The sequence below is a fragment of the Gymnoscopelus microlampas genome (assembly GCF_963454915.1).
Source record: "Gymnoscopelus microlampas genome assembly, chromosome: 4".
NCBI lineage: Eukaryota > Metazoa > Chordata > Actinopteri > Myctophiformes > Myctophidae > Gymnoscopelus > Gymnoscopelus microlampas.
The window spans coordinates 8,260,814-8,284,546 of NC_139941.1; the positions used below are offsets into that span (position 1 = coordinate 8,260,814).

Consider the following 23,733-nt stretch of genomic DNA (forward strand, 5'->3'; position numbering starts at 1 on the left):
TCTATGTAAAGTGCCTTTGATAAAGGCGCTATATAAATGCACCATTTACCATTTATGTTCAAATCTAAAAAAGTCCAATGTAATTGGACATTTCTCCTTTTTCCACAAGACAAAATGTCCAGTATCAGTGATTTAATTTCAGTTATTATTAACAATTTGTTAAAGCCTTCAGGATATCTCATTTGACACCAATAAGGAATTCATTCATTATTTCTGGGACTTACTATGAAATACAAATACAACAAGACCAGGAGACCTGGTTCTGCCAGACCCAGAATAAATTCCCTTTTATGCCCATGTATGGACGAAAGGGGGACAGACTTTTACGCCCATGTATGGACGAAAGGGGGACAGACCGTGTTATGCCCATGTAAGGACGAAAGGGACCGAGTTATGCCCATGTATGGACGAAAGGGGGACGGACAAAGCCTCATGTAGGCCGACCCCCTGGGTCTGGCAACAAAAACTGGGAAACCACGTGATAGATTATGAACGTTTGGGACAACGTTCATAATCCAAGAAATAGGTGACTAGTATCATAAACAATTAAAATGAATGCGATTCAACTTCCCTAGGCTCTACTAGGCCTAGGGAACCAGCTTAAAGTTGGGGTACCTGCAACCTTATACAGGGATTTTAATTCTGACCTCAATAGCTTCGACTACAGTACATACCTGGACAAGGAAAGTGGTGCTGTGAGGATATTATTTTTTGATTTTCGAAGCGCCTTTAACACCATACAGCCCCCCCCCCCTTCTGAAAGACAAACTGAACAGCATGCATGTTGGCCCACACCTTGGCCCTCATTTATCAACGCGGTGCAGCCCAAATAATGGGCGTACGGCGAGATCACCGCACCTTTCGGCATTTATCAATATATCCTGACGTGGGCTTTATCCTACGGTAGGCTGAAATCTCACGTCTGGTCGAGACCAGTTGTTGACGTTGGCTGCACCCGTTTATTCCATCCTAGACCTGCGGAGCAAGCATTGTTTGACTGAGAGGCATCTGGACACATAATCCACTCATAAATGTATATCTACACTAATAAATAATCGCTGTGAAAATATATCATTTTATAAACTAATTTAAACAAACTTCTTTAACAGTCATTCGGTTAAGCTTGCAGATCTGTATGGCTGCATTGGCTATTTGAAAATAGCAGATCTACAAGCTCACAACAGGTCGCATCGCAACGCGTTGTGAGCTTGTAGATCTGCTATTTTCAGCGCAGCAGCGCTTCTACGAGAGAATTGGCTAGGGTCCAATGTCAAGTTAATACGTGCAATAAAGTGATATATCTCAATAACCATACATCTTTAGAATCTGCCTTTTGGATATGTTGTACAACTCGCTAAGGCGCACACGTCTTGTTTGTCACGGTACGACACTCCTAAGTTGACCTTCTATACTTTTGGAAGGCTCATAGAGTCTTAAACCTTAAGACCATACCAAAGGACAAAGTCTCAGCCAGTTCTACAACATATCCAAAAAGTGGACCCTAAGTCCTTATCGTATTCGAGATATTGAGCAAGATAGCGAAGCCGTAACCATAGCCAATTAAAGGATAATTAAATCATGATTTGATATCAGTGTTTGATCATCTCGACTTTTGGCATTATTTTACGTGTAGATTTAGGAAAATAATATATCGGGGAAATCACGGGCCTGGAACACCCTAAAACCAACCAGGAAGTGGCCTTTTGAGGCACTTCCTGTTTTCCGAGAAAAATAAAACGTAAATATTTGGAATCAGTGTCATCATATTTGTCTAAAACCAGAGTCTCGAAGAAAAATATAATTTCTTTCTTCTTTTAGCAAGAGTTGACCTTTGCAGTCTTTTCGCTGAACTTTGAGCTTTATCAGTGTCAAAAAAAATCAGGGCTGGTGCCAAAATATCCGGCTTACTCTCAATATGGATGGAGAGAAGTTTTAGATTTTAAAAAAATATCTGGAGTGATTAGTTCCAGATTTTGTGCTAACTTTTGTGACAAAAGTCAACGTCCAATCTTTTTGGTGAGCTTTTGTATTTCCCAAGGTCCTAGAAAATCGAGACCTATTCCATTCAATTCAGCGTCCTTTTCTGAGTCAGAAAAAGTGTTTTTAAATTTAAAAATAAAATATTTTTAAAAAATGTGAGAAAAGATAAACTTTGAACTATTTCAAAAATCTATAACTTCCCTATTAAACAATACTAGACTATTGTGTAACCTACCATTCGACTCAAAATGATCTAAATAAGAGGGTGGAAGGGTCAAAATAAAATAATAATAATAATAATATGTTTGTGAAAAAAGCTTCCAAGTTTATGAAATTTTAACGCTTGTTTAAACCACTTTATAAGGGTCATACAAAATCGAGACCTAGCCTATTTGATTCAGCGTCCTCTTTTGAGTCTGAAAACATGTTTTTTAATTTAAAAAAAATATTTTTGAAAAATGTGAGAAAAGCTTAACTTTGAACTATTTCAAAAATCTATAACTTCTTATTGCAGATCAGCTATTTTCTTTTTTTTCTTCGACCATTTTTTTAATATAGTTTGTTGATTACTTTTGATGCAGTATTTTTTTTTTTTTTTAGGTATTAAAAGGGTTACTTAAATTGTCACTTCACTGTCACTGCCACCTACAGATCCCCCCCAATCAGGTGGGGATCCCCTGGGGGTCCCGATCCACAGGTTGAGAACCTGACCAGACCTACAGTGCGACATTACGTCATTACGTCACGCAGCTGTTCAAGGCGGAGCTTATCAGTTTTGAACCGGCCGGTCGGGTTCAGCCAGAGAAACTAACCGTCGGCTAAGAGAACATTTATTTACAAACCAGTTGCTTCCGTGCTTCTACTCTACTAGATAACAGGTAAGATGAATTACTTTATGGAATTAAAGTGTGTTATCCAACTTGTTAGTATCGTAAACGTCGTGCATTTGTCGTGTATTAGCTATGGATCACACGACGCTCGTCCATCACGAGCGTCACGGCCGAACTTCAACCAGTTTTTTGCACTTTCTCCATTTACAACCTGTACATCTGCATAAACGTTCAGATTTTAAATATAAAGTGCTCAATCTATGGTCACGGATGTTACAAGTCTACTCGGGCACTCGGCAATACCCGTATCGTCTGTATTGTTCAATAAAAAGCATTTTAATTCGATCGATGGCCATTTTCTCCGTATTTCTGTACGCTTTCAACTACTTGACCCTATCGGTTGGGAGGAGTACTGCACTCTGTTACATTATAACTCTATGACAAAATGGCCACCGATCGGATTAAAATGCTTTTTTTTTTTACAATCCGGAATATACGGGTACTTACACCGACCCGAAGTGGATTGTAACATCCGTGGCCATGGGGTAAGCACTTTATATTTGAAATCTGAACGTTAATGTAGATGTAGGGCATTACATGGAGAACGTGCAAACACCAGGTTGAAGTTTCGTCATGACTGTCATAATACAGGGGGTTATACAGACTCACGCATGCCCAAACATCACTGATCTACAAGCTCACAGCGACGCATTGTGAGCTTTCAAATCAGTTTTTTTGGGGCGTGCAACACAGTCTTAGACATGGCATTAGCATATTAATTTCCATGTGGTGCATGATGTCATTGTTTATTTCAGGTATAAATCAGACCACATCAGTGAGAGCTAATGTTGGCCTCATTTGTTTTGACTGTAATTCATTATTATTATTATTATTATTATTATTACATCTATGAATTTTGTTTTGAACCTACAGTACAAAGTAAAATCATTTAATTTAGGGAAAGAGAGTACAAATGTACCAATGGAATGAATGGATCCTTAAGACCAGGGGTCTTCAACGTTTTCAGGCCATGGACCCCCTAGCTGAGAGAGAGATGAGGCAGGGACCCCCTCTATATTGTATAAAATTGTGTTTCAGATTCAACTTTTTTTGTTTACTTGGTCTGCTCTTTTTCCCTCTTTGCCAAAAATAGCTGATCTACAAGCTTGCAGCGTGAGGCGTTGTGAGCTTGTAGATCTGCTATTTTTGGCTAAAGTTCTCCTCACAAAAGGGATGCTAAGGTTCAATTGGTTAAGGTAAAATAAATAATCATATCACACAAAGATTTGGCGGACCCCCTGTAGTAATTCTGAGGACCCCCTAGGGGTCCCGGACCCCCTGTTGAAGACCCCTGCTTAAGACAGTTAAATTAACATAATCATATCACACAAAGATTTGGTGGACCCCCTGTAGTAATTCTGACCCCTTGTAGTTATTCTGAGGACCCCCTAGGGGTCCCGGACCCCCTGTTGAAGACCCCTGCTTAAGACAGTTAAATTAACACTGAGTTTAGTCTGCACACTTTTTACTGTTTTTTTGTTGTTTTAAAGCATTGCAAATACGGAGACTATATGGAGGTCATGTTTTAGTTTAACAGTCTATTGTTATGTGGAAAGCAACAGACAAACACTGTTAACATGCAAACCATATATGTCAAATTATCTTTAGGTGAAGTTCTCACAGCTACACAATGGATGCTGAGCATTGAGGTCGGTCGTTGTGGCTCCACAGATCAACTTCCTGGCTGGAATGGCAGTTTTCCAGTTATTACAACTTTGGTGTACCAGGAGGAGCACGCCTGTTACACACTGGAATTCATTCAAAGGTAACTTTCTGCTTGAAGTAGAACCATCATGTGTAACTCAAAAGATGTGCTCTCTTGTAGAACAGCTGTGAGTGCACCTTTTCCATATGTGTTTTGTGATTTCAGATGTTTCGTTGGGATCAACCCATTGGCGCAATTTGGCGGTGGCACCAAACAACAAAGCTGCTCAGCCAGAAAAGTGGGTTTGTCCTCCTGTCTCCTCCCTCCTGAAGCAATTGATGGACTTCGATTGGCTTTGAGTGTAAGTTATGTGCAAAACATTTGGACCATTCTCTTCCCCACTATATGAATGACATTGTCATGGTCATATTTTAGTAGAGTTTTATTACTTAATTAGTTTTTTTTAGATCTCTATCTCAGGCTCTGATTTTAGGAGTTGTTCAGAAGTAAAGAAGTGGTCAGAACACTGTCTTAAGTTACATTTTATTTATCTATTTGTAAGAACGTTTCGATTAGCTGACCTTCATTAGGTAGTTAAGCAAATAAATCTTAAGTAATTGAATATGGTGTGCAGGACCACTTATTTTCTTCTCTACGTTGGCTGTCATCTCCTGTGTAACTGCATGTCCTTTGTAAGTAGGTGTGCAAAAGGACTTTACCTATTAGGTGTTGTTCAGAAAAGGGAAAGTCAACTAATGTAAGAAGAAAGGATCACAGGGCAGTTTCTGGATTGCCCCTCACCTCCCCAGACCTGCCATCTTCTAACTGTCCACACACCTTTCCTCATCACCTGTATCACATGACAACTGTCCCCAATTCTCAGCCCTGTAGATACCTGACCTTCTCTGCTTGTCTTCCCACCTACACCTCATAATCAGCTTTCAATACTTATATTGTTCTTTTTTGTGCCCTTCCAGATTGTCATGTCACTGATTTCCAACCATGAGTTCCTCACCCCGGTGGATGCCTGCTGGTTTAGACATCCTGCCTGAATGGACTTTTGACATCTCCTTAACGGACTTGTTTGCCGTGTGAGTTTTATGCCTCAAGAGTTTTGGTTCCACGCCCTTTTTCTCTTTTTTTGTTTTGGTTTATTTTCAGATATTTTTTTCTAATGTTAGATTTCATGTCTCTCCAGCCTTCTGCTCAATGGTCTGCACCACAGCTAGCAAGCCCTAAGGCCATCACACCCAGGGCTTCTGTCCACAGATTCCTGACACGGTACAATGTTCTTTTCAATACTATGTAAGGTCTTTACTTAACCCATTTAGACCTGGGAACGATTCTACAAATGTCTTCTAAATCCTGACAGTTTTCTGAAAAAACCCTGTTTCTATGTCAGTCATTCTCAAACATTTTTATGTCAAGGACCCCCAAGATTATATGTAATTGGCCGCCGACCACCATCTGAAAATATGTTGTTCCAGGGACCCCCCTGAAGCAAAGATTTCAGTTAAAAACGCTCTGAAAAAAAATATCCAAAGATTTGCACTACATTTTCACGTTTTTTCAAAAAGTGCCGGGCTATGAAATTGTAGATCTGCTATTTTTCAATAGCTAAAGTATAACATAATGCTTAAAACACCAAAAGGAGTCCCGTACAAAATGGGTTAAAGATAAAAATGTCGTAAGTGTTGGTTAGTTAATCTACAATTGGCTGTAGATTTTCAATTTGACAGACTACAAACTACCGCTAATGTTATTTTGCTATGTCTCCAGCTTTATGATCCGTTTTCAATAGGGATGTCCGATTTTATCGGCCTCCCGATATTATCGGCCGATATTAGCATAAAAATTGATATCGGGAAAATATCGGTATCGGTTTTTGAAAAAAATTTTTTTTTTTTTTTTTTTTTTTGCTTTATAAATAAGTTACAGGAGTTCTTACTGTATATGGTGTGTGTGATATGAAATTTGAGCTTACCCTAATCACAATAATCCCCGCATATATCGGTATCGGTTGATATCGGTATCGGTAATTAAGAGTTGGACAATATCGGTATATCGGTTATCGGTAAAAAAGCCAATATCGGACAACCCTAGTTTTCAAGTGGGGCTAGCCCTTGGGCCACACCGGTCTTTCCCCAGGCCCTCTGCCCAGCTCTTGACACGGTAAAATGTTTTCAATACATTTAATGTCTACATTTAAGTTGTGACTTTGTAACATTTCAGATATACTGTAAGTGTTGGGTTCACTAGTAGTAAGAGACCACACCTTCTGCTCAAATTTAACAGTATCGCAGGGCAAAGCTGTGGATGAGAAGGTTTGTTGGGGAGGAGGGGGGAATTCATTTGAGTCAACTGATCTCGGGTGTATTTATACTGTGGTGAATGTTATGTGATGAACACAACACTCCATTGAACACAACTTCATTTAGTAAATGTATTTGTACTGATCTTTGACAGACTACAAACTAATGTCATTTTTCTGTCTCTCAGCCTTATGACCCATTTAACTATGGTCTACAGCCATGCCCTCCGGCCTCTACACAGGCCTGTCGACCTGTTGAAGAGGTATGTTTTCTTTAGATTGAATTTATTTGTGACTTGTATTACATTCCACATTGCTTTTGATTGGTCTATCTAAAATCCACAATGCATTGCATAAAGGCATAGCTATTTTTTAAAGATCTTTGACAGACTACAAACTAAGGTTACTTTTCTATGTCTCTGCAACCTTGTGATACCTTTTACCCCGATCTACAGCCATACCCTCCAGCCTCTTCTACACAGGCCTGCCGACCTGTTGATGAGGTATGTCTTTCTTAACCCATTTAGACCTACAAGCTCGGAGCACAGCACTCGGTGCTGCGCTATGAGCTTGTATAGTAGCCTATAGTTTTGATGATTTTTGACCAAGTACAATTAAGGGCCTTTTCTCTTTTCTGCACAGCCGTATGCAGCTACATATATGGACTTGGATCAGTGGAACCAAGAAACACCCAGTGTACTGCAACCTCCATCTCCGTCCAGTGATGCTCCAGTAGAAGGTGTGGTTCCTCAGCTAAGTGTCAGCAGACTTGGCACTGTTGTCCTTCAAATTCAGGATTCATAGATGAGTTTTGCATTCTACTTTTTTTTTTTTTACTTTTCTTTACAGTTTTTGACGTGCTTTCAATCTTTCCAGGTCAACCAAATCCATCGGACCAGAGCATACCAGAGGGTCAAGGGTGGCAGCCTTGCGACTCTTGTCGGTTTGAGGTGGAGAAGCTCCAGCTCCAGTTGAGGAGGATAACCACTGTGCTCTCCAGTATCAGTAAGTTTTATTGCCTGTAATGTTGCAGTTTTCAGTTGTCTGCTAATGTCTTTGTCTCACTTGAAACTTTACTTTATCCTGTACCTCTTTTGTGAGTTCTCTGACATGACTGGAAAACTTTGGTATCCCAAAATATCCCTACATTTTCTGTTTACTGAAGAGCAGGGGAGATCGACCCCTGCTACTGAACAAATACTCATCAATGACTGCTATCAGAATATACTGTAGAGCTATATAGAACAGTACTCAATCTTATTGTTTTACAAATACACTCAGTAGACTCAGATTTTTTTGTCTTTGTTCTAGGCTCTGAGCAACTAGACGCACTGAAGGGCTTTATCACCCTGGTGACCTAGAGTCTGGAGTGTCCAGTCTCGGGCAGCAGGAGCTATATCCAGGTATGGATGTTTACGTTTGCCATACATTTCACACTGAACCTGACGTTCTTGGTAGCGAGTGATCCGTGTTGTGAGCTGCAACTAGATAGTGAAGTTTTCAGAAGGTCACAGTTGTCTGTTTTCATGGTGCACTGAGCGCAGAAAGGGGTCAATGTAGCTGAGCCTTACAAGTGCAAAACTGATGTCTTAAAATGCAGTTGGTTAATTGCTCGCTCTCTATTCACAGGCTGTGGACAGTTGATTTCCTCTGTCCAGCGTGCCAGGAAGGACTGCAAGAGGCTATTCCACGCGTTGTTCGAGGTGTTCTTCACCCATGAGGAGTGCCGCAATGCCGTCATATGCGGAAAGCATGGTGTCATCCCAGAGGGGAAGAACAAACTGGATGAGGCGAAGAGGGATGCACTGTTCAGTAAGTATTTGTCACACCACTAGTTCCTCAGAGTAGTGTTATAGATGGCCAGTCAGTGGAGTTGGTAACCACTTATAGATATCTTGGGACCATAATCGACAATCGTCTGAAATTCGATTCCAATACTGAAATTGTTTGCAAGAAAGGCCAGCAGTGCCTTTTCTGTTTAAGGAAGTTAGCCAGGTTTCAGGTAAACAAATCAATGATATGAATGTCATATACTTTGCTGCTATTTGCTGGTATGATAATCTAGGTATTAGACAGAAAAATGCCCTTAAAGGAGAATTCCATACTAAAAGGCTTTCTTACCTTTCTTTGTAGTTGTTAAGTACACACCAAAGAGGTCCAGGTGTTATTTTGTGCAAAAGCTCCTTATTGGCCTTATTTCCCCTACCATGAGCCCTAAATGAATTGCATTGAATGGGGCTATGGGGTGTTGTGCTAATTCGCTTATTTCTTTTGCTCAAAATTATTATTATTTTTGTATATATCCTCTTTCCATAATGTAAATAATATCCCAAGAGGCACACTTTACTACTTATTTCGATGGAAATAAGCGAATTAGCACAACACCCCATAGCCCCATTCAATTCCCATTCCATTCAATGCAATTCATTGAGGGCCTACGGTAGGGGAAATAGGCAATAAGGAGTTTTTGCACAAAATAAACACCTGGACCTCTTTGGTGGGGACGTAACAACTACAAAGAAAGGTAAGAAAGCATTCTAGCATGGAATTCTCCTTTTAAGGGGGCTAAAAAGATTGTTGGGGGTATCTTGTGACAATATACACATGTCTGTCTTACTGTATTGTGTTTTAGGGCGTTTATTATCTGCTGTGAAAGGCCCAGCTTGGGACATATAAATATTCTTGATCCTTGACAAATCTTGGTTTTGTAAATTATATTCTCAATTTATGATGTCACCAATACATTATCATTGGGCAATTTGGCTGCCTTTGTGCAGTAAAAAAAATGCATGTTCCAACATGTTGCGCTGGTGGGACGTACAGTACACTCTGAACCAGGTTGGCCTCGTCTGTGGCTATGCTGTGCTCAGTCTGTAGAGTCATATAGTCTTTAAAATGTATATATTTAACCGGGGGAAACCCATGTTGACTGACTTGTGTCATGTCATCTTCTCTGTCTGCAGACTACGTCTTGCGGTGTTCCTCTCTGGCATCATGGACCAATGGTTTCAGTGAAGAGGGCTTGAAGAAAGCCATGACCAACAAGTGCCGAAGCCGTGCTGCAAAGGACTATGTACTCCCCAGTGTTTTTGGCAGCAGATTTTAGTTTTAGTCATTAGTCTCTTGAATAGTTTTCACTTAGTTTAGTCACCTGGAATGTTTTAGTGTTAGTCTAGTTTTAGTCAACTAAATGTCATAAGATTTTAGTCGACTAAATCTACAGTTGATTTAGTCGACTAAAAATGTATTTTGTCGGGCCTTGATGCCGTCGTAATGACTGTTTTTGCACTTGCTGAAAATAGCTCTACAAGCTCACAACACGTTGCACCGCGACACGTGAGCTTGTAGATCTGCAATTTTCAGCATGCAACTAATTGTAAGATGACATATACTAGATCGCTTGTCCACTAGTCCCTTCCTAACATTTTAGTCTAGTTATTTGTTGACGAAATTGTCAGTATATTTAGTCATCATAGCTTTTATTTAGTTTCCATTTAGTTTGTCAGTGGAAAAAGGTAGAACATTTTTCGTCTTAGTTTTAGTCTCCCCACTCCCAGTATACCTAAGTTTCAACTTTTATGTAAATTGATGCCAATACATTTTTGTTTTTGTACATATAAATATATGTTAAAGCTGCCTGCTGTTTGTGGATACTTCAATAAATGTGTTTTTGCCACAATTAATGCTGTTTTTTAAATATTTATTAGCATGTTCACTCATTTATACCTCAATGAGAAATGGGAAATTAAATATCAATTATTGCTAATGTATGTCTCAATGAGAAGCTAAAGAGACTTAACAAAGCCAATAGGGAGATCTCACCTATGCCTCATTTATCACTCAAATACAGCTCTTAATGTATCTCGCCTATGTCTCATGTATCTCTCAAATACAGCTTTTAATGTATCTCGCCCATGTCTCATTTATCTCCCAAATACAGCTCTTAATGTATCTTGTCTATTCCTCATCTATCTCTCAAATACAGCTCTAATGTATATACCGCTGTCTCCCACTATGTCTCGCTTACGGATCCTAGTATTCAAGTTAGGAGCCATAAAATCCATAGGTGATCTTTAAGTGATCTTCAAATGAGAAATAAAAGCTGGTTGCTCAAGAGAAGCATCTGAGATTAAAATGAGAAGCAGATTTTTCCTCTGGGTTCTGCTATGTGTATTTTTTACATGGATCCCGGTTATCAGCTTTGTGCGTTTGTACAGGCGCATGGAGACGCCGGCGCGCGCTAGACCTCGAGTGCTAGACGCCCGTAAAATGTCCATTATTAGAGGTGATTATGCAACGAGGTTGCATTGTGTGCTGAGAAGACCGGGCGATTCCCGTGACGAGGTACATGCGGGCGATTCCCGTGAGGTGTATGAGGCTTGAAGTGGCATGTGATACTTTCTTTGAAGTCATTGGTCGAAGGCTGAAAACCGCAGGAGTCATTGACGTCCTGTTATGCCCGGAAAATGCCTTTGGGGGAAGTGTTGCGTGTAGCTTTGTTGTTTGTGTTGAATGTATGGGGTTAATGGTTTTGGTTAATATTGTTTTGATACTTGTTTGTATGATGCGTTTTATTCAAGCTTTGTTTCGGTAGGCCTACGTGTTGTGTAGTTAGAGCACTTAAGTTGTAGTTTTGTTGTGATGTACTGTGTGTTGGACGTGCGGTGAGGAGAAGACTGGAGGCTCTTATTGTGTGTGTGTGTGTGTGTGCGTTTGCAGTGTTGCTGTGAGCGGCTAGTGGACCTGTGGTTCTGGTGGCGACTTTGTGGGGTCATGGCTTTTCGGCTGTGTACAACTTTCTTAATTATCATTTTCGTGGTAATGCTATACTTTCTTCTTGGTCTGGACAGTGAAGATGTGAGTGTCATTCTGTGTTTGTCTCATGCGTGAGCGTTTTTGATGTTGTATGACTGGTCTTGTGTGTGTGGGTGTGTGGATGTTTGTTACTATGGTTTTGTTGTTTTGTTTTGTTCATTTTTGAACAACACAATGAGTTTTGACTGTTGTAAAGGCTTTCGGTTGTAAAATGCAGGAATTTTTCAATGGCCTGCTTACAAGGGTTTTTTTGCAGATTGTACATGCTTATTCTGTGGTTTTCAGTTGTGTATGTGTGTTGTTCGTTGACGCGTGCGATTTTTTCCCCCTGGGGGGGGTGTGCGGTCTGTGATTGTTGTGATTGTGGCTTCGGAAGGTGATTTTATTTTGGCTGAATGTTGAGAGTTTTTTTCGGTACGTCTGTGTGTTTGAAATAGCTTGGCTTCAGTGATGATTTTTTAGGTGTTCTTGGTGGGATTTCACTTTTTACAACACATTTGAAGTAAGTGTTGTAAGAGGGGAGAGATGTGAAATGATTGTTTAAATATCTAACTGATGAACAGAAACATAACGATTTAGTCTAAACGATAGTGAAAATAATCTTTGAACTGTTAAAGTAATCTACAAAATAGGACAGTAAGAAGTGAATTTAGAAGAAATGAAAATTGGAATGTTACAGTAAAGAAATAATATGAGTAAAGGTTAAATTTGATCAACTATAGATTTGTAGAGGTCCGTATGAAGATATTTAAATATTGAGAGCTAAGGTTTTATTATATAGGATTGATTCGATTTGATTTGTGCTTCATTTATGACGGCTTAATTATTTAACTGGTCTAATATGTTGTTATGAGTGTGTTGTCCTTTTGTGTCAGATCAGGGCTGTTTTCGGAGAGACTGCAGCCAGGGGAATGCATGCCTTTGGAAGATCCTGTTATCTGGCCAGAAACAGGGTTGCTTGTGTTCTTTCCGAGAACGACCAAGGTTTGAACACGGATTGGAAAAGCATAACATGGCCACATTAGGATCTGTTGGTGTTACTTTAAATATTGAGGGACATGTGATATAGCTAGCATGTGTGCTTCGACTAAAAAGATACACTTTATTTAATTGACTCAGCCGTGAATAAGTAATTAGACAGTGTTGATTTAAAATTATGATTTGGTTATAATTGAAGGTTAAAATGGAGGAACTAGTAAGTAGAGGTTTCACTGGCTTTCTGATTGCAGGGGTTTGGGGGTTCATTCCAAAAAACACCTGAACTATACTGCAACAGGGAGATATTTGTGATTTTGCTAAAGTGAATTAGATTTTAGTTTATTAAATAGGAGATCTCAGGACAGAGTCATTGTTGGCCTTCTGATGGCCAAGAGATGAAGGAGGTACACTTTTTCGTTCAGGTTTTTAAAAGGACATAGACCTTTCTCTTTGGTGCTAAAATGTAAACTGTAAATTTGCCTTAAATTGAGTGACAGCTTATAAACAGTTCCCGGTCTGGATCACTATTCTTTTTCATATCACGAATCGACTAATATAATAGAGTTTCGATAGTGGACTTAAATACTTAATTCAGTGGTTCAGTACTGGTGCTAAAAATAGGCTGAAATTCGTTTATATAAGGTAACAGAACAATATACAAAATCCAAGCATTTAATAGGAGATGTCTGTGTCTGCTTTGAAATTACCACATTTTGTTTGTTTGTTTGTTTTTGTTAGGAACCAGGGAAAGAAAGAGAATCTGACGCAGTTTTAAGGTAAGTGTTGGTTGATGTGAGTTACCAGGGGTGGAAGAAGTCTTTTTTCTGGTGCAGACCTAATAATTAGTATAGTTTTGGCAGAACCTTGAGGGTCACAAATAGGTGGCTGGAGGGGAGTTTATCCTCATGCTCGAGACGCCATGATAGGAATAAGGTAGACAGATTAGATAGAAATTGACAGATAGTTAGGGGGGTCTTCGATCCATTTGTTTAAACGGCTTTGCACCCTGGTGGCAAAACATCACCAACACTGATCTGTATTTAAGTAAAATAGATTTATTAGGCTTTAAGGAGAGTACACATTTTGAAAATATTGAGAGTAAAAGTTCTGTTATTACTAAATTTAGGACCAAGAGGGGATGTTTGTACAGAGAGTACTGTAGTATAAATTTTGAATTAGTGTTCTGAAAAACATACAAAGGAGGGAAAAATTGAAAAAGTTTGATTGTAATGAAAAATTGAGATAGAGTAATTTATGTAGGAATCAATAGGCTAAGACCTAGTTAAAATGTATTATCTGTTTGGAAACATGTTTGATTTATTAGGAAAAGTCTAGGGAAAGTTTTTGCCGAGTATTTTCCTGTCAGGAATGGAGTTGGAGAAGCTGGAGGAACTTGGAGACACAGATGGCTGATAATCCAGAGGGGATCATGGCTGAGTGGATGGTGTCCAGGGCTGCAAGATGGAGTCGGTGGGATATCAAATGGAGCCAAAGTCAAAGAAATCGATACACCAGGAAAGCTGTGCTGGTCCGAGGCCCTTCAACCTGAAGTCATCTCAACCCTAGTGTCACGACATCAGCGGAGAAAGGAGCATCGATCGCCAGGCCGTCGGTCTACTCATCAGCATTGGCTCATCTAACGCGTCGCTACAGGGCACCAGGAGAACAGAAGGGTCCCAGATGACAGCAGACCAGACGAAGGTCGAGGAGATGACTGCTGCAAAGACGAGAAGGTCTACCGTTTCAACACAGCCCTACAAACGTCTACGACAAGGTCCAGTTTGACAGCTCAACAGGAGGCCTACGACAGGAGGAGCAGCTCAACCAACCAGGAGATGGCGTGAATCTTCGACCAGAGGGCTGTTAAATACTCGTCAAAAGCAACACGGCAGGACGACAGATGACAGACATCGGGCAGACGGCTAGGTGTTACAGTTTGACAGCAGGGAGCCATGGGGGTTAACTTGTCGACTCAGCTCTACAAATCGTCCCAGGCAGAGAGCAGGAGGTTCCAAAGATCATGGGGCTTTTGAGATTCTACAAAGTTGCTTTGTCAAGATGAAAGACAAAACCCCCTCAGTGGAAAGGTGATTCCAGCAGGTTTCACACGCCTTTTGTCAAACAAGAGAAACCGTACCATTGTCATGGAAAGGATGACAATCATCCCCCCCCTTCATCATTTACACAAAACCCCCTCTTTTCCCCTTGCCCAAGAGCTGTGGACAGCTTGACTGGAAATTCCCCAGTAAGCGGACATGGACATTCGAAGAAAAAGAAGAAGAATTTTGCGGTTTATTAGTTTAGGCAAAAAAAAGAAAGAACAGAAGAACATTTCTGTGCGCGTGGAGAATGAACATTCCTTGTTAAAGTGTGTGTTATGATGTGTCTTGATCAAGTAACCAAATGATTCGTTTCACAGGTTCAGTGGTATGCAGAAGTAGCTGCTGAGTGTTAATTCTTTTTAGGTCAGACAGATGGCTGGAGGAGCGAACAACACTGAGTGTTTTAACCAGTATTTTATTATTTCACATGTTTGAAAGTTCCTTTGTGGGAGACGTTATTAAGTCTCCCAAGAGGGGATTGTAGTATCGTTTCAAACATGGACACGGTGTTTCTCATAATTGATCATAATACATCCTGTGTTATAGAAACTCCCAAGCTTGACGGCTGCAATAATCAATTTGCATTTCCCCTCACCCTAACTCTTATTTTTCTATAGGATAAGCTGTTGTTCACCTCCAGGAGAGGGGCTTTGTTCTACTGTGTTTAGATCTTTTGAAGCTCAAACTCTCACAGGGCAAGAGATGTAAATCACTGGAGACCAGGTGTTGACACCTTCAGTTGAGAAGTGTCCTTCTTTGTTTTTATTTAACCTAATCAGAATAACCATTGTTCCCTCGTGAGGAGGCAGCTGACCCCCGACAGTGAATGCATAGTAAATGGAGGACAGAATGTCTACAGAAGACTTTTAAGGTTTAATTCTAATTCTGTCAAACTGAGTAAGACCATGTGCATTCATACAAGAATAAGTCCTTTAAAGTGCATAGTTGAAATGAATAAAGTTGATAATTCTGACCTATGCTGTTAACAAAGAGAAATGTCATTAAGGGAAGATTCATTCTGGAGTAAATGCTGCTTTTATTGATGTATTATTTCTAACTGTTGTTTGCAACCATAAAGTGTGTGGATTCATTCTAAAGCTTGAGAGATGTTGAACAAGAAATACTATACCAGACTTTGTGTAAGAGTAAAGTTTGATAATTAGAAATAAGACAGATTGTTACACTGTAATAACTGCTAAATGTGTGAGGTAGGCGGGGACTCGGCCCGACAACAACTGTGTTAGAATGCATGTATGTGTGTGATTGGTGAACAGGGATCAGGGGTTGGGCTTAAACTACCTGACCCCTCCCCTTGTTGTAGAAGGTGAGCTTTGTATAAAATGTTGTGCTTTATATGTGACTGGGCGCGCTGCTTATCAGGAACCCACATGGCAGACGTCCCAGTCAGGCTGAAATAAATGATGCTTGACCTGAATCCTTGGACTCTGGACTTCTTTCAACTTTAAGCTTTCTTCAGGAAACCGGTATTAAATGCCCGCTCTTGTGATCGAAAATATACGACACGTGGTTTCCTCCGCCATCGGTGCGTGAGTGTGTGTGTGAATGGGCGAATGTAATGCACAATCTATGTAGTGCGCTTTGGATAAAAGTGCTATATAACTGCACCATTTACCATAACGCATGGAAAACCGTGTCAGGAAAGACCGTTACCGTGTTTCTGAGTGTTTCACTGGAAGATGAGAACAAAACAGCTACCATACCATCATGTCGGGCAGAAACCTTGTCCCTCCGTATTTCAACTTTTTTCTAATTCTAACTAATGCCCTACTTCATCATACTACGGTGTCAAACTAAAGTAGCCAAAAAAAGCTGATCTACAAGCTCACATCACTAGAGAGAGGCTATTATTTACCTTTTCAGGGGGTGGAAGTGAAAGTGTTAAAGTATTAACAGGAGCTCTTACTTCCTTCACAGGTGTTACCAATGATACTAATGAAGGCTCTGTTCCATTCTGGTCAAGCAGAGTCACGGCGCTGATATTGTGCTAAAAGGTGTGTAACTCTGAGAGTGTACAAATGGAACCAAATGAACCTGTGACTAAATAATAAACTACTATGGATCCATTTGGAACACGTGGTTCTTTTTTTCCCTTCCGTTTCCTGAAAGGTTTAAAGTATTGGATATATTATGAGGTTTCACACACAGCAGGGTTTTACCTGTGCTCATCCCTGTGTACATTTCAAGGATCCAGGGATGTGATGTCACTCTCTGTCTGGGTGAAGGAGGGGATTAACCCTTTAAGACCGGGAACGCATCTGTGTCACCTTTTCATTTGAGCTAAAAAAAAAAAAGCATTATTTTACACTTTGGGCTATTCAAAAATAGCAGATCTACAAGCTCATAGCGCGGCACCGAGTGCCGCGCTATGAGCTTGTAGATCTGCTATTTTTGAAAAATCTTCAACATTTGTGTGAATATGTATATATTTTTAAATGGAACATTTTTTAACTCAAATCTTTGCTTCTGGGGGTCGCTGGAACAACATATTTTCAGATGGGGGTCCGCGGCCGAATACATATCATCGTGGGGGTCCTTAACATGAAAAGGTTTGAGAACCACTGAAATAGCAACATACGTTTTTTCAGAAACTTTTTAAGATTTAGAAGACATTTGTAGAATCCCCAGAAGCAAAGATTTGAGTTACAAATGTACAAAAATATATATATTCAAGGATTTGCCCAAATTATCAAGATAAAAAAAAAAAAAAAGCTCGTAGCTATGGCACTCGGTGCCACGCTATGAGCTTGTAGATCTGCTATTTTTTAATAGCTCAGAAAAATGACACACAACATACATTCCCGGTCTAAATGGTTTAAGGACATTGAGTCTCTCTCCCAAGCACCCAGGGTTTTTTTCCTCTTTCTTATTTATGTATTTAAGTGGGATTAGACTAGAAGGAAGTTATCAACCAGAAGCACTATATGAACCCAGGATATCCCAGAATGCACTGCGGCAGAGCCGTAGTCGCCCCCAAAAAGCAACAACAAAAAAAAACAGCCATCATCTGAAAGAGAGACACACACACGCACGCAGACTGGAGGGGTATGTGTGTGTGTGTGTGTGTGTGTGTGTGTGTGTGTGTGTGTGTGTGTGTGTGTGCGTGCGTGCACGTATATCAGGTGAAGAGCCCTCCACTCAGATGCAGAGCGGCACTCGGAGGCAGGAAAGCCTGGAGTGTCATTTTAAGCTGCGGGAGCATCCACACTGCACTGTGTGAGCTGAATACTGATCCACTACTGATCCTCTATACACCACTACACTACACTGAGAGAGAGAGAGAGAGAGAGAGAGAGAGAGATGGGGAAATAGCGAGATATGGAGAGAAAGATTGAGATAAATTGAGTGAGAGAGAGATGGAGAGAAATTGAGAGAGAGAGCAAGAGGGCGAGGTAGAGAGAGAGAGAGCAAGAGAAATTGAGAGAGAGCAAGATAGATAGAGAAGCAGAGAGAGAGAGAGAGAGAGAGAGAGAGAGAGAGAGAGAGAGAGAGAGAGAGAGAGAGAGAGAGAGAGAGAGAGAGAGAGAGAGAGAGGTAAAGAGAGAGCCAGAGAGAGAGGTGGAAAGCAATTGAGAGAGAGAGAGCAAGATAGAGAGGCAGAGAGAGTGAGAGAGAGAGAGAGAGAGAGAGAGAGAGAGAGAGAGAGAGAGAGAGAGAGAGAGAGAGAGAGAGAGAGAGAGAGAGAGAAAGAGAGAGAGCAAGAGAGAGAGAGAGAGCAAGAGAGAGAGGCAGCGAGAGAGAGAGAGAGAGAGAGAGAGAGAGAGAGAGAGAGAGAGAGAGAGAGAGAGAGAGAGAGGCAGAGAGAGAGAGAGAGAGGCAGAGAGAGAGAGAGAGAGAGAGAGAGAGAGAGAGAGAGAGAGAGAGAGAGAGAGAGAGAGAGAGAACAAAGGAATGATGAGACAATTATTCTGCACATTGGAGCAGGAAATGCCCTTCAGGTGTAGAGGTTATTATTTTGATTATATAATGTTAAATGTGTAATAAACTGATCCATTGTATTAATGTAATACAATGTAATAAACTGATGCATACAAACAGCAGCAGTGTGTGTGTGTGTGTGTGTGTGTGTGTGTGTGTGTGTGTGTGTGTGTGTGTGTGTGTGTGTGTGTGTGTGTGTGTGTGTGTGTGTGTGTGTGTGTGTGTGTGGGGGTGTGTGTGTGTGTGTGTGTGTGTGTGTGTGTGTGGTGTGTGTGTGTGTGTGTGTGTGTGTGTGTGGTGTGAGCGTGCTAATGGATAATTCCATGTTCCATTCTGCTGTGTCAGTGGCGAGTGTAAACAGAGATTCAGAGGGAGTGGGAGATTAGTGTTATTTCGATGTCGTATTAATAATAGTCTTTTGAATAAAGTTCAATTTAGATATTTAGTTGTGTTTTAGTCATCTGGAAAGTTTTAGTTTTAGTCTAGTTTTAGTTGACTAAATATCAAAGATTTTAGTCGACTAAATCTACAGTCTATTTAGTCGACTAACATTTGATTTTGTCTTACTTCTACTGGATCTCTTCTCCACTAGTCCTCCCTAACAGGTTCATCTAGTTTATTTGTTGGCACAATTGTCAATTGATTTAGGCATACCAGTAGACATTTGTCATCATAGTTTTAGTCTACCATTAGCACTGATTGAAATTAATGTTGCACAAAATCACGAGTTGCTTTCATCCTCCTGTCTGCCTCTACATTCTCAATGTGATGTTAGTCCTTGACAACAGAATTTTTTCTTTTCAAAAAAAGGCAAAAATGACAAATGTTTAAATGTTCGCTTAAAGATATGTATATTTAAAGATTTGCACACATTTTCACGGATTTTTCAAAAATCACTCGCTCACAGCGCGGCACCGAGTGCCGCGCTATGACCGTGTAGATCTGCTATTTTTGAGGTTTAGCAAAAAAGTTTTAAAAAAGCACAAAAAAAATCAATTTACAAGCTCACAACGATGCGTGGCCTTGCGACGCACTGTAGATCGCCTTGCTTGTAGATCAGCTAATTATTTTACATTTTTAGCTATATTTGTCGGACGAGAATTACACAACGTGTGCGTGTGCATTGTGTACAGGTGTCGGACGGGTTCCCAGGTTAGTCAGATGTAAAGAACCAAAAAAAAAAGGATGCTTGTGTTTCTTTTTTTTGGGGGGGGGGTTCTGTGTGGCTGCTGGTAGCCATCCAAAACGGCCCAGGCTAGGCCTAAGCTGTAAGTCTTTTTTTTTTTTTCTCCAACCCCTGTGGGATTTTAGACATGCATCTCTATTTATGCCCCCCCCCCCCCCACTGGCACTCTGCCAGGTCCTTCCTTCCCTCCGCTAGCACTGCCCCGGTGACCAGAAAGGTGACTCACACAATTAGGCCCTGATAACAGCTTGGTCCCTCTTCGCCGCAGCGAAAAAAGAAGGATAACTAGGTGAATAAAAAAAACGCTCGCAAGAGCCAGAGCAAAGCGTCCCAGCGAGATAAATACACTGCTTAGCAAAGTGGAACAAAATACACCCAGGACTCTGCTTTCTTTCTTTCTTTCTTTTCTCCCTCTTTTTTTTAACCCATTCGAGACCCGAGGCCGATTCTGCAAAAAAAAAAAAAGTCTTCTAATTTTCTCAGGAAAATCATAATTATTTGACACGCGGTTGGTACGGCTCTATAAATAGGATGATATAATTAATGCGGTTGGATGGTGGATGGATAATGAACGTGTACGACGCAGATGTGGGTGATGAAAAAACGCGCATCTCTACTGTGCAGACACTCAGGTATATATCACCACCATGTAAACAAAGCTCTATTGCCGCACGCATAAATCGGTGTGCCGATTAGCTTCGTAATGAAGTTCCGCTGTGCTTATTTTTTCACCACTGGTGAAAGGAGACCACGTTCATATTTCCTAAGTTTACTCTATAAGTCAGTATACTTTTGTTTACTCTCTAAGTCAGTATACTTTTGTTTACTCTCTAAGTCAGTATACTTTTGTTTACACTCTAATTCAGTATACTTTTGTTTACTCTCTAAGTCAGTATACTTTTGTTTACTCTATAAGTCACTAAGTATACTTTTAGTTCAAGTCCTACTAATAGCATTGGACTAATCCTACCCCCAGAACCTCATTATTCACACGTACCGTCCCCCTGCAAACTATAAATTCTAATGTGGCTCAATCCTCTCTTGATCTCACAAAGTTAAGTCTGTTTGCTAATGTGAACAAATCTGTTCCCAAAGCTACAGTGTCAACAAAACACCGGCTTCACGCAGAGGATTAGAACAACCCCACTGCCATAATATGTTTTCAACTTATGCCCGAGTTCTATTTTCTGTTATTACAGCACTGGAGAAAAAAACTCAGTGGAATGTGGAAACTAAACATTACTGACTCCGCGTATTACAGTGCATCTGAAACCGCTAGAAAAAAAATAAACATAAGTGCTCGGCGCGATGATGGCTCATTTTATTTAGGAGGAGAAAGACGAAAACAAAGAGGATAAATGGGCCCTGGCATTAACGCTTTTAGACCGGGAACGCATCTGTGTGTCATTTTTTAGATTCCTTTAGGCTATTAAAAAATAGCAGATCTACAAGCTCATAGCACGGCACTATCTACTGTTTTTGAAAAATAATGAACATTTTTGCAAATCTTTGAATATATATATGTTTTTTTAAGCGAGCATTTTTAACTCATGTTACAACTTCTGGGGGTTCCCTGGGACAAAAATATTTTTAGATGGGGGTCCACGACCAAATAGATATCATTTTGGGGGTCCTTGACATGAAAAAGTTTGACAACCACTGATATATATAGCAACATACCTTTTTTCACAAAAACTGTTTTTGAAGACATTTGTAGAATCCCCCAGAAGCAAAGATTTGAGTTACAAATGTTTGCTTTAAAAATATATAAATTATATTCAAAAATATGCACAACTTTTCACGATTTTTCCAAAAATAGCAGATCTACAAGCTTGTAGATCTGCTATTTTTTAATAGCCAAATAAATAAATAAATGACACAGATTCTTCCCCGGCCTAAATGGGTTAAGTAGTATAGAGGCACCATAACGGGACAAAACAGAAGCATTTCTGCCGCCTCCCTAATTGAAGCACTTCAAAAACACAGTGAGCCAGCCAGGATGTGGCTCTGTTGATGACAGAGAGCAGGTGAACTGACTAACAGTAATGGATCCTCATCGCTTCACATGCGATGACGCACGCACACACGCACGGGCAACTGATGGCTGATTATCCGTGGAGCAGGAAGCTGCACGACGACAGCAGTGCTAACGAACGTAGGGTTCTCAAATTCCGCCCAAACCCGACCCTATCCAACCCGACGTTTTTCGGAAAGAAATCGATTAGGCTACCCCCAAAAAAAGACATTTCAACTGCCTCTAGCGGCCGAGCGGTAAGGCCGACGGAAATGGCAGTGGATGCGGGCAGCTCATCAATAGGTATCTAGTTTGTTTCCGTCCGACCTTCCTAGCCCTTATAATTAGAAAGAAATATGGCCAAAACTCAAACCTCGAAAGTTGGCGAATGTGGCCGTTTTCATGATGTTTTGGCCATTATCTCTGGAACGGAAGGTCCAATCTGCTCAGTTCAAAGTGTGTTGAATGCGTGACTTAGAGGACATTAAGCACATAATGACACATTTTCAGGGTTTTTGGGCCTAAAATTATGGTAATTGTTCAGGGGCGGCCCAGTTAGGGCTCGGTTAGGGCAGGGCCTTAATTTTCAGGCCAGTTGAGAACTCTACAACACGATGATGAAGGCATTCAATATTATCGTTGCTATGCTGTCGGGCAGAAGCCTCTTATCTCCATAATTCTAACTGTTTGTGTTTTTTCGTAAATGAACGCCCTACTTGGGTGTTCATTTACACACACACACACACACACACACACACACACACACACACACACACACACACACACACACACACACACACACACACACACACACTTAGCAGTGAGAGAGATAAAGCAGGGACCCCCCACTACATTATGTGTTGCAGATTAAACACGTTGTGAGCTTGTAAGATAAAATAAAAGCATCATCCGTAGTAACTGTATACTATTTAAGTTCCATTGCCCCCCCACCCCACCCCACCCCACCCACACACACACACACACACACACACACACACACACACACACACACACACACACACACACACACACACACACACACACACACACACACACACGCAAACAAACAAACATGTCACAACTATATCAACTGGAAATCTGTTATGATGTATAATTGGGCCCTAATTAAGAATAATGATGGAACCGTAACAGAAAGTGTGGACAGTGATGAATATCATCATTTTGCCAGGAAGGAGACGTGGTGTGAAGACCAAACACATACTGTAATATGGTGTTTCATAAATCCTGTGTTTCCCCAAACTGTTTCGGCTGAGACCCAACATTTACATTTTAGTGTCTCCCCAGGACCAACACATTGTACATTAATACATTATGATTTAACCACTTAAAAGGGATAGTTCACCCCCAAAATGAATTTCTATGGATTAGTCACCCCCATGGTGACTTCTTGAATTCATGGATGTTTTTCAGTTTTTGTCGCATTCCTAAGTCAATGATTTGATGACCGGCACCGGTTCCGGTAGGAGACACAAGGAGTCTCCTTTGTGTCTCCTACCGGAACCGCTGCGTACAGGTCCGCTGGTCATCAAATTATTGGCTTAGGAATGCGACAAAAAAAATAAAAAAAAGAGTTTTTGATCATTTTGGGGGGTGAACTATCCCTTTAAGCCCTATTTAACAGTGAAAATTGCCGATCTACAAGCTTGTAGATCTGCTATTTTCACTAGTTATTAAAGATTTTTCACATTTATGGAGTTATTATAATTATTACATTTATAATTATAATTAGGGTAAATGTAATAATAATAATATTAATAATAAGGGTAATAATAATAATAATAATAATAATAATAATAATAATAATAATAATAATAATAATAATAATAATAATAATAATAATAATAATAATTATTTT

General features: G+C 40.3%; 1 protein-coding gene and 2 long non-coding RNA genes across 3 annotated transcripts in view; 2 read left to right on the top strand and 1 right to left on the bottom strand.

Annotated features, from left to right (window-relative positions):
• edil3a (EGF-like repeats and discoidin I-like domains 3a) overlaps positions 1-23,733 on the bottom strand; it is a 347,259-nt gene that overhangs the window by 214,119 nt on the left and 109,407 nt on the right. The gene's annotated exons all lie outside the window — the stretch shown is intronic.
• Positions 2,745-6,279, top strand: LOC311044281. Its single transcript, XR_014600670.1, has 5 exons — positions 2,745-2,858; positions 4,479-4,635; positions 4,741-4,876; positions 5,493-5,606; positions 5,714-6,279. It is a non-coding gene; the product is annotated as an uncharacterized lncRNA (long non-coding RNA).
• Positions 8,487-10,509, top strand: LOC311044282. The gene is made up of 2 exons (XR_014600671.1): positions 8,487-8,638; positions 9,790-10,509. It is a non-coding gene; the product is annotated as an uncharacterized lncRNA (long non-coding RNA).